Source organism: Nycticebus coucang, chromosome 3 (genome assembly GCF_027406575.1).
Source record: "Nycticebus coucang isolate mNycCou1 chromosome 3, mNycCou1.pri, whole genome shotgun sequence".
Lineage (NCBI taxonomy): Eukaryota > Metazoa > Chordata > Mammalia > Primates > Lorisidae > Nycticebus > Nycticebus coucang.
In genome coordinates, this window is record NC_069782.1 from 55,398,911 (window position 1) to 55,410,520 (window position 11,610).

General features: G+C 41.6%; 1 non-coding gene across 1 annotated transcript; it reads right to left on the reverse strand.

Moving 5' to 3' along the window:
* Positions 1 to 505: 505 nt before the first annotated feature.
* Positions 506 to 612, reverse strand: LOC128582712 (U6 spliceosomal RNA). The gene has a single exon (XR_008379159.1). It is a non-coding gene; the product is annotated as a U6 spliceosomal RNA (small nuclear RNA).
* Positions 613 to 11,610: the final 10,998 nt, after the last annotated feature.

Sequence of the window (11,610 nt, forward strand, 5' to 3'; positions counted from 1 at the left end):
CTCCGGTCCTCTGACGACTTTGCCTAGACCACTAGAAATTTTTCTAACATTTAAGCTATCCGTTGGTGACCTATAGAGACCCGGCACACCCATGATGCAGGCCTTCAGATGCGGGGAAAATGACCCAATATTGCTTTTTTAAAAATGCTAAAACTCATGGAAAGTCGTGTTGTGTGGTGGTTCTAATTTATTTCAGGTGAGTGACATGAGCATTGTCTTGCCCTTTGAAGAGCAGATGACATAAAATGAAAAAAGAATCCCAGCAGAATAGGCTTCCAGGGTGGGAAAGTGAGTGGGCTGACTGAGGGGAAGGCAGCCTTGTTTGTCTCTTAGTTGGGGTGCACAGTCTGGTGGGTGCTTATGGGGAGCAGTACCAGTCGATTTAACGGGGGTCTTTTCCCATTCTCTGATCCAGCCATGGGTCAATTCAGCTTAATTACAACACACGCTCAAGACATGTGTGGATGAACAGGTTCCATTTTAATTCCTCTTTTTTTTTTTTTTTTTAAATATGGGATGCTTCACGAATTTGCGTGTCATCCTTGGGCAGGGGCCATGCTAATCTTCTCTGTATCGTTCCAATTTTAGTATATGTGTTGCCTAAGCAAGCACTTTCTTTTTTTTTTTTTTTTTTTATTGTTGGGGATTCATTGAGGGTACAATAAGCCAGTTACACTGATTGCAATTGTTAGGTAAAGTCCCTCTTGCAATCATATCTTGCCCCCATAAAGTGTGACACACACTAAGGCCCCACCCCCCTCCATCCATCCCTCTTTCTGCCTCCCCCCCCATAACCTTAATTGTCATTAATTGTCCTCATATCAAGATTGAGTACATAGGATTCATGCTTCTCCATTCTTGTGATGCTTTACTAAGAATAATGTCTTCCACTTCCATCCAGGTTAATACGAAGGATGTAAAGTCTCCATTTTTTTTAATGGCTGAATAGTATTCCATGATATACATACACCACAGCTTGTTAATCCATTCCTGGGTTGGTGGGCATTTAGGCTGTTTCCACATTTTGGCGATTATAAATTGAGCTGCAATAAACAGTCTAGTACAAGTGTCCTTATGATAAAAGGATTTTTTTCCTTCTGGGTAGATGCCCAGTAATGGGATTGCAGGATCAAATGGGAGGTCTAGCTTGCGTGCTTTGAGGTTTCTCCATACTTCCTTCCAGAAAGGTTGTACTAGTTTGCAGTCCCACCAGCAGTGTAAAAGTGTTCCCTTCTTTCCACATCCACGCCAGCATCTGCAGTTTTGAGATTTTGTGATGTGGGCCATTCTCACTGGGGTTAGATGATATCTCAGGGTTGTTTTGATTTGCATTTCTCTAATATATAGAGATGATGAACATTTTTTCATGTGTTTGTTACCCATTCGTCTGTCATCTTTAGAGAAAGTTCTATTCATGTCTCTTGCCCATTGATATAAGGGATTGTTGGCTTTTTTCATGTGGATTAATTTGAGTTCTCTATAGATCCTGGTTAGCAAGCTTTTGTCTGATTGAAAATATGCAAATATCCTTTCCCATTGTGTGGGTTGTCTCTTTGCTTTGGTTATTGTCTCCTTAGCTGTACAGAAGCTTTTCAGTTTAATGAAGTCCCATTTGTTTATTTTTGTTGTTGTTGCAATTGCCATGGCAATCTTCTTCATGAAGTCTTCCCCCAGGCCAATATCTTCCAGTGTTTTTCCTATGCTTTCTTTGAGGATTTTTATTGTTTCATGCCTTAAATTTAAGTCCTTTATCCATCTTGAATCAATTTTTGTGAGTGGGGAAAGGTGTGGGTCCAGTTTCAGTCTTTTACATGTAGACATCCAGTTCTCCCAACACCATTTATTGAATAGGGAGTCTTTCCCCCAAGGTAAGTTCTTGTTTGGTTTATCGAAGATTAGGTGGTTGTAAGATGTTAGTTTCATTTCTTGATGTTCAATTCGATTCCAAGTGTCTATGTCTCTGTTTTTGTGCCAGTACCATGCTGTCTTGAGCACTATGGCTTTGTAGTACAGACTAAAATCTGGTATGCTGATGCCCCCAGCTTTATTTTTGTTACAGAGAACTGCCTTAGCTATACGGGGTTTTTTCCGGTTCCATACAAAACGCAGAATCATTTTTTCCAAATCTTGAAAGTATGATGTAGGTACTTTGATAGGAATGGCATTGAATAGGTAGATTGCTTTGGGAAGTACAGACATTTGAACAATGTTGATTCTTCCCATCCATGAGCATGGTATGTTCTTCCATTTGTTAATATCCTCTGCTATTTCCTTTCTGAGGAGTTCATAGTTTTCTTTATACAGGTCCTTCACCTCCTTCGTTAGGTATATTCCTAGGTATTTCATTTTCTTTGAAACTATGGTGAAGGGAGTTGTGTCCTTAATTAGCTTCTCATCTTGACTGTTATTGGTGTATACAAAGGCAACTGACTTGTGGACATTGATTTTATATCCTGAAACATTACTGTATTTTTTGATGACTTCTAGGAGTCTTGTGGTTGAGTCTCTGGGGTTCTCTAAGTATAAGATCATGTCGTCAGCAAAGAGGGAGAGTTTGACCTCCTCTGCTCCCATTTGGATTCCCTTTATTTCCTTGTCTTGCCTAATTGTATTGGCTAGAACTTCCAGCACTATGTTGAATAGTAAAGGTGACAGAGGACAACCTTGTCTGGTTCCAGTTCTAAGAGGAAAAGCTTTCAGTTTTACTCCATTCAGTAAAATATTGGCTGTGGGTTTGTCATAGATAGCTTCAATCAGTTTTAGAGATGTGCCACCTATGCCTATACTCTTCAGTGTTCTAATTAGAAAAGGATGCTGGATTTTATCAAATGCTTTTTCTGCATCTATTGAGAGGATCATATGATTTTTATTTTTGCCTCTGTTAATATGGTGGATAACGTTTATGGACTTGCGTATGCTAAACCAGCCTTGCATCCCTGGGATGAAGCCTACTTGATCATGATGAATGACTTTTTTGATGATAAGCTGTAATCTATTGGCTAGCATTTTGTTGAGAATTTTTGCATCTATATTCATGATGGAGATTGGTCTGAAATTCTCCTTTTTGTTTAGGTCTTTTCCTGGTTTTGGTATCAGGGTGATGTTTGCTTCATAGAATGTGTTGGGGAAGATTCCTTCTTCCTCAGTTTTTTGGAATAATTTCTGCAGTACAGGAATAAGCTCTTCCTTGAAGGTTTGATAGAATTCTGGAGTGAAGCCAACTGGACCAGGGCATTTTTTAGTAGGAAGCTTTTTTATTGTTTCTTTGATCTCAGTGCTTGAAATTGGTCTGTTCAGGAGGTCTATTTCTTCCTGGCTAAGTCTAGGGAGAGGGTGTGATTCCAAATATTGATCCATTTCCTTCACATTGTCAAATTTCTGGGCATAGAGTTTCTGGTAGTATTCAGAGATGATCTCTTGTATCTCTGTGGGATCAGTTGTTATTTCCCCTTTATCGTTTCTGATGGAGGTTACTAGAGATTTTACTTTTCTATTTCTAGTTAGTCTGGCCAATGGTTTATCTATTTTATTTATTTTTTCAAAAAACCAACTCCTTGTTTCATTAATTTTCTGAATGATTCTTTTGTTTTCAATTTTATTGATCTCTGATTTGATTTCGGATATTTCTTTTCCTCTACTGAGTTTAGGCTTAGATTGTTCTTCTTTTTCCAATTCCATAAGATCTCTTGTGAGATTGTTGATGTTCTTTCTTTCTGTTTTTTAATGTAGGCATCTAAAGCAATGAATTTTCCTCTCAAAACTGCTTTTGCAGTATCCCACAGGTTTTGGTAGCTTGTGTCTTCATTGTTGTTATGCTCAAGGAAGTTAATGATTTCCTGTTTTATTTCTTCCTGCACCCATCTGTTATTCAACAGAAGATTGTTTAATTTCCATGCCTTTGAGTGGGGTCAAGCATTTTTGTTAGAGTTGAGTTCCACCTTTAGTGCCTTATGGTCTGAAAAGATACAAGGTAAAATTTCAATTCTTTTGATTCTGTTGATGTTTGTTTTGTGTCCCAGGATATGATCAATTTTGGAGAATGTTCCATGGGGTGATGAGAAGAATGTATATTCTTTATCTTTGGGGTGGAGTGTTCTATATGCATCTATCAAGCATAGTTGTTCTAGGGTCTCATTTAAATCTCTTATATCTTTGTTTAATTTCTGTTTAGAGGATCTGTCCAGCTCTGTAAGAGGTGTGTTAAAGTCCCCTGTTATGATGGTATTATCAGATATCATATTGCTCAGACTGAGTAAGGTCTGCTTCAAGAATCTGGGAGCATTTAAATTTGGTGCATAGATATTTAGAATTGAAAAGTGTTCTTGTTGTAGTTTTCCCTTGACCAATATAAAGTGACCGTCTTTGTCTTTTTTGACTTTAGTTGCTTTAAATCCACATGTATCTGAAAATAAGATTGCAACTCCTCTTTTCTTCTGAATTCCATTTGTCTGAAAAATTGTCTTCCAACCCTTGACTCGGAGCTTTAATTTATCTTTTGAAACCAGGTGTGTTCTTGCAGACAGCAAATGGATGGCTTGTGTTTTTTCATCCAGTCAGCCAATCTATGTCTCTTCAGTGGGGAATTCAAGCCATTAACATTTATGGAGATAATTGATAAGTGTGGTAGTATTCTATTCGTCTTATTTTGTGAGAGTCCATTGCTTAGTTTTATCTTTTGCATCAGTGTGGAGGTTAGGTTCTGTCCTTTGATTTCTGAGTTCTTACTTTGCTGCTGATCCATTGTGGTGGTCAGTGTGCAGAACAGGTTGAAGTATTTCCTGTAGAGCCGTTCTTGTTGTGGCGAATTTCCTCAATGTTTGTATATCCGTAAATGATTTGATTTCTCTGTCAATTTTGAAGCTTAGCTTAGCAGGGTACAGAATTCTGGGCTGAAAATTGTTCTGTTCAAGTAGATTAAAGGTATATGACCATTTTCTTCTTGCTTGGAAAGTTTCATTAGAGAAGTCTGCGGTCACTCTGATGGATTTGCCCCTGTAGGTCAACTGGCGCTTATTCCTGGCAGCTTGCAGAATCTTTTCTTTTGTCTTGACTTTGGACAGGTTCATCACAATGTGTCTTGGAGAAGCTCGGTTAGAGTTGAGGCGACCTGGGGTCCGATATCCCTCTGAAAGCAGTGTGTCAGAATCTTTGGTGATGTTTGGGAAATTTTCTTTTATAATATTCTCTAGTATGGCTTCCATTCCTCTGGGGACTTTTCTTCCCCTTCTGGAATTCCTATAACTCGTATGTTGGAACGCTTCATAAAGTCCCATAATTCTGACAGTGAACGTTCTGCTTTCTCTCTCTTCTTTTCTGCCTCTTTTACTATCTGAGTTATCTCAAAAACTTTGTCTTCTACCTCTGAAATTCTTTCTTCTGCATGGTCTAACCTGTTGCTGATACTTTCCATTGCATCTTTAAGTTCCCTGATTGTTTCATTTCCTTCAGCTCTGCTATATCCTTTTTATATTCTTCATATCGTTCATCTCTGATTTGATTCTGTTTTTGGATTTCCTTTTGGTTAGTTTCCACTTTATTAGCAGTTTCCTTCATTGTTTCCATCATTTCTTTCATTGTTTTCAACATGTGTATTCTAAATTCCCTTTCTGTCATTCCTAACATTTCTGTATAGGTGGAATCCTCTGCAGTAGCTACCTCATGGTCCCTTGGTGGGGTTGTTCTGGACTGGTTCTTCATGTTGCCTGGAGTTTTCTGCTGATTCTTCCTCATGAGTGATTTCTTTTATCTGTTTCCTTGCCCTAATTTTCCTTTCACTTCCTCTTGCTCTTTAAGTTCTTGTGCCTGTGGACTAAGGGTTACAGGACCAGAAGGATGAGAAGGTTGAGGAGCAAAAAAGGGATGAAAGAAAGGAGGACCGAGTGATAAGAAAAAAAAGAAAGATAGAGAAAGGAGAGGGGGTGGGGATAAGGAATATTGACAAAAAGAAGAGAGGCACAGAAAGAGGGAGACAAGGCAATATAGGTGTACAGTAGGGTACTTTGACACAACCTTAAAAAACCCCACCTTCTGGGGGTGCCCAGTTGGGTGGTTCCCTTGAGGTCAGCAGCTCTTTGCTAACCTGATCAGACACAGTACCCCACCTCCACCAAGTAGAGAGGAAAGACAAAAATGCTATAAATCAAACCAAAAGAAGCAAACAGAAAACTTTACGGGGATAAAATTGGGTGAAAAACCAAATGATAGTGGTAGAAACACTAGCAAAAATGAAGTTGTAGTTATTAAAAAAGGCAGCAATGGGAAATTATAATTAAACTAGAAAAATTGAGAAAGAAAAAGTGATCTGTATGGAAAAGATTGAAATTAAAAAACAAAAGAACATCAACAACGTCAAAATAAACAAACAGAAAAAAACAACCAAACAAACAAAAAAAATACACAACCAAAAACAAAGCAGTTTGTATATGTTATTGAATATTGTCTGGGCAACACGTGGTCTTCTGGGGTATGAGATGTTAGTCACAGTTCTGATACGTCTGGAGGCTGCTGATTTCTCAAACCCCAGCAGGTAGACACCCTAAATCTCTCTTCAGCCCACTTAAAAGGCACTTTGAACTTGTAAACTTGCTGAGCAGAAGCTTTCCCAGCTTTCTCGCTGGAATCACTGCTGAAGTGGCTATCCACTTACCCAGTGTGCCAAAACCAGTCTCACTCTGCCCCTGAGGGTTAGGGCTGCAAGGCGGCTCAGACCCCACCCTTAGGCTACTTGGTTGCTGGGTTACCAGCTCCCACCCGTTTCTAGCTCTGCGACCCTGAGGGCGGAGCTTGCCGGGGCAGATCACTGACAATGGTTCCGTGTGACCCACCGCCAAACACTATTAGCTCCGTCTGGCTCAGCGGCTCAGACTGGGGCCCTAGACAACGGCCAAAGTTCTCCGCACTCCCGCTCAGGCCTTCTCCAAGGCAGTTCAACTCAGTGCCAAGTCCAAGGACATCAAAACAGTTCACAGGTAAGGCCTTTCTGGTTTGCAGTCTCGCTGCTACTGAACTTACAGTTGTGGGCGGGTTTAGACGGATTGAACACACGCGACCACTTGCCAGTTTTCCACTGTTTTAGTCCTCCTCTTGGGGTCCAGGAGTCTCTCGCTGACTCCCTGTATCCTCATAGGAGTGATGCCTGGCAGTTCCCACCAGCCAGAGATGCCTGGAGTCCTATCTCCCCAGACTCACGGTGCCCAGATGCAAGGAAGCTGTTACTCGGCTGCCATCTTGCTCCGCCTCCCCGAAGCAAGCACTTTAATTCCTCTTTTTCGACCTTATTTGGTCTTACCGCACTGATATTTGACCAGAGGGTCTGTTTAACCACCTTGAACTGTGCTACTTCCAGTAACCCAGGAAACATTTTGCCTTTGTAAGCCATTCCAAGACCACAGTAATGCACATTATTTCCTGATGAAACCAAATAGAACCCAGTGTTTGTCCTAATACATATGGTCTCACGAAAATAATTCATCTTCAGTCCTATTAACTTTTCAATACTTAAATCTCACCATTTGTGAAAAGTAGGCAGAGCCACCTGTCTTCTTCCGCATGCACACAGCAAAAAAAAAAAAAAAAAAAAAAAAATAGAAAAAGTGGGGACTTTTTAAATTGGTAGGAAAAACAATGGATCTTTCATATGCCATAAGGTTAACCTCATGGTTTAGTAGGAAGCAGGAAGTGGAAAGCGTGTCCTGGAGCCTCACGAAGGGTTTGGGTGCGTTCCAGTCGGACAGTGGCTCAAAACTCACCCACACAGCTGTAAGCACTACACGAAGTTGCAAGGACTTTTTTTTTTTTTTTAAGATATTATCAAGAATATTTCTTTCCATTTGGAAATAACATGAGCAATTAGTTTTGGGGTCTTTCTAAGCGTTTTTTGATATGCAAAATGTTTTCTTCCTACCAGAGGCAGAGAGTCATCTTTGATGCTGTACTGAGGTCTCCAGAGGCACTGGCAGGTGCCCTGTGGGAATGTGAGCAAGCCAGAGAGACCAAGGGCCATGTGGTCGTCTGCACACATTGTAACAAAATGATTAATTCCAAGGGTAGAGGTTTTTTAAGCAGGTAGGGATGAGGAAGCCTCCTCATTAACTTCCAGAATCGTGTGTCAGATGGGGATAAGCACAGTATTATAGGGTCAGTGTATCAGTGAAGAGCAGGGGTGTGTGCAGGACGTGGGCGCAGAACAATCTCATGCCCTGTGGGATTTCTTTTCTTTTTCTTTCTTTCTTTTGCAGTTTTTGGCCAGGGACGGGTTTGAACCCACCACCTCCGGTATGTGGGGCCAGCGCCTACTCCTTTGAGTCACAGGCCCTGTGGAATTTCTAACCACCTTGGTTTCTCTACTCATGAAATTCTCATAAAGACTCCAGAATCATTGTGATAATCAAAGCTGCCTGTTGCAACGTTTTTTTTTTTTGTTGCATTTCCGAATTCCTTAGGGTGGGTGGAGGTGCTCAAAGCTCATTCAGCCCTAGAGCCCCCAGAGTAACTGAATTTTAAGGAGCCTTCCACATCTGTGCATGTGTGAAGCCATACATTTTTAGCTTTGCTTTTCTCTTGCTAAGCAGTGGCATATCACCAATCTTTCAAGGACTATGGAAAATATTTTCCATTTAAGTTTTTTTTATTCATTGGGGGTCCTGTGTACAGGCACTGAGAACTTTGCGGAACAGAGATTCTGAGCCTGAGTAACTGATCTTGGGTGAGTTGGGCCACATCAGGTATTCTGGGTAACTGAATCTCAGTTATTTTGTTTTATCAGTAAGTTTAGGGGCCATGACCACAGTAGAAAATGCTGAGTTAAAAAAAGATGGAGACTTTACCTCTTTCATGTTTATATGGATGGAGCTGGAACATATTCTTCTTAGTAAAGTGTCTCAAGAATGGAAGAAAAAGTACCCAATGTACTCACCCTTATTATGAAACTAATGTAGGACCTTCACATGAAAGCTATAACCCAGTTACAACCTAAGAATAGGGAGAAGGGGGAAAGGGAGGGGAGGGAGGGGGAAGGTAGGTGGAGGGAGGGGGATTAATGGGATTACACCTGCGGTGCATCTTACAAGGGAATATGTGAATCCTAGTAAATGTGGAATGTAAAGGTCTTAGCAAAATAACTAAGAAAATGCCACGAAAGCTATGTTAACTAGTGTGATGAAAATGTGTCAAATGGTCTATGAACCAAGTGTATGGTGCCCCATGATCATACTAATGTACACAGCTATGATTTAATAAAAAATAAATAAACTAAAAAAAATGCTGAGTAATTGGAAAATGACATGCTGGAAACTCTGGCTCAGGAGTTAGGAAATCCCCACTGTCAGTTTCTTTAGGGTAACACTCTGGGGTTGAAGTGGATGTGACTGAAGAGGCCGGACCCCAAAGCTACATTAGTCCTGCACACATGACCTGTCTATATGACACCAGGGCAACATGACACCCACCAGTTTATGGGATAACATCAGTCAGGGCAGTTTGTCATAATATGATTAGAAGCAATTATTGGTCCCTTGAGTCCTGTTTCTACTTAGTTTTGCTTCCTGACTCAGGGTTACCAGAGGTGAATCAGAAGAGCAGAAAACACATATTCAGAGGAGGCAGCAAAGAGGAACCTCCACGAATTACTGAACAACCATTACCCCCAAAATACTCACATGACTTTTGAAGAGTGGTCTCAACATCTAAGACGGCATCTTTCCAGGGACATGAAGGGTTAGATTCTTAGCTGATATGCATATCAGAGAGAATGAACTGTCTCATGTAATTGTGGTTTAACTTTTGATTAAATGCCATTTTTTCCCAGCTCCCACATGGCCAGTGATGGGACAGTCGCCCAGGGTCCCCTTGGAAGTGGGAAAAAGAGAAAGCAGTTTAAAGATTTCAGGACAGAGTCAAGGAAAAGGTTATTTCAAGGGACCTCAGTTTCTGAAATGAGAAGCTGCTGAATTGGGAAATAAGCTGCGACTCTTACGAGATTTTTTTTTTCCTGACAAATATCTTAAAGGTCACACCTATTAGTATAAGAATGTTTTTAACCACACAAGTTTCAGTAAAATCAAAATCAAATGCTGCTAAGGAAACAGGTTTTTCTTATTTTGAACACTGGGTTAGCAAATAAGGAAAATTGTAGCCTGTAGGGCTAAATGGCTGTGAATGGTACAGTGGGCAGTGCCAGGGAAACCACAGACTGGGTTTTCTACCCCCAAATGTGGAAACATTTATTTTCATCTTTTTCCTATGTCAAAGACTAGACCAGAATGTCAATGTTAAAAACATATTCAAACGCTGCTCACCAAAACAGTTATAGGAGAAACAGCAAAGCGTGGAGACACTTGCCCTCAGTGACAGAAGGGTCCAGGTGTGTCCCGGGGGATGCTGTTTTCTGACTGTGCTCACAGAAGGGGCTGGAGTTTTGCTTTCTGCTGCTCCTTAGAGACAGTCCTTGGGAAAGAGGCAGACTTGACAGAGATGACAGGAAAAGGCTTCTCAGAAGTGACATGAGAGGCCATATCTGCATTGATTAGATGGGAGTGGGAGGAGAGACAGGAAGACAGGCTGGTAGAAGACTCACAGTGAGTAAAGAAGGGCGAACCGGCTTCTCTGGAGAACACTGGGCAGAGCCCAGGGGAGTGTGGCTGGAGGGGCCAACTGCTTCCTGGCCTCAGGCAGGAGAAAGCCTCTGAGGCTCTGCATTCCAAAGTTGGACCTTCTAAAAAAGCCTCTGTAAAATGGCTGCTGGGTGCATCTCCCCCTCCCTCCCCTCCTCCACCCCTGCTGCTCCCAGTTTTGGTTTGGAGGAGTAAAGGAGAAAATGTAAACCCCTGAAAATCTTTAGCACAATCCCTGGCACAAAATTAGTGCTTATAATGAAAATTAGTATTTTATTATCCTCGTTTTTCATGTCAGCAGAATGTTTTATTCCCAGCCTACTGGTGGGCACAGAGAAGCTTTTAAATTAAAAGCTCATTTAACTTTGTTGACTGGATAATTAATGGCAGCAGCCACCGTGTAATAACAGCAGCAAACCTGTCTTTGGGGTTTACTGTGTGTGCATGTACTTACTGCACGAAGTTCAGAAATGCTGCCGGCTTCTTTATATGAAGCTCCATGAGAAGGATACTATTACTAGTTCCCCCTGACAGAGAGGAAACGGAGGCCAAGATCCCTCAGCTGGTGAATGGCAGAGCCAGTAATCAAACCTGGGTTGCCTGGCTCCAGAAACCATGTTCTCCCAAAGGACACCTCATTTTGGAGAAAGTGAAGCTGGTCAGAGACAGAGGATTCTGGCACCTGCTGAGGGCTAAGTCCAAGTAGCAAAATTCTGGAGATACTTGTAAGGAAAGGAAATGGGTCTCCTGCCTAGCAGAGAAGCCCTTAGCCCAGACAGGTGGCAGGGACTGTCTTCAGGGGCAGGGGCAGGGGCAGGGGCAGAGGCAGGGCAGAACCATGACGTCATTCTGCTGGGTGGGGCCTCCATAATCCTCACACCTTCCCCCCAGTCCCAGGCCTGCAGCTTCCTGGCAGAGTTTCTGACATGATGGCAGGAAGCAGCCCTGCCTGTGTTCAAGCAGCAAGAGAACAACCAACACCATTCAAAGAGAAGAAAGG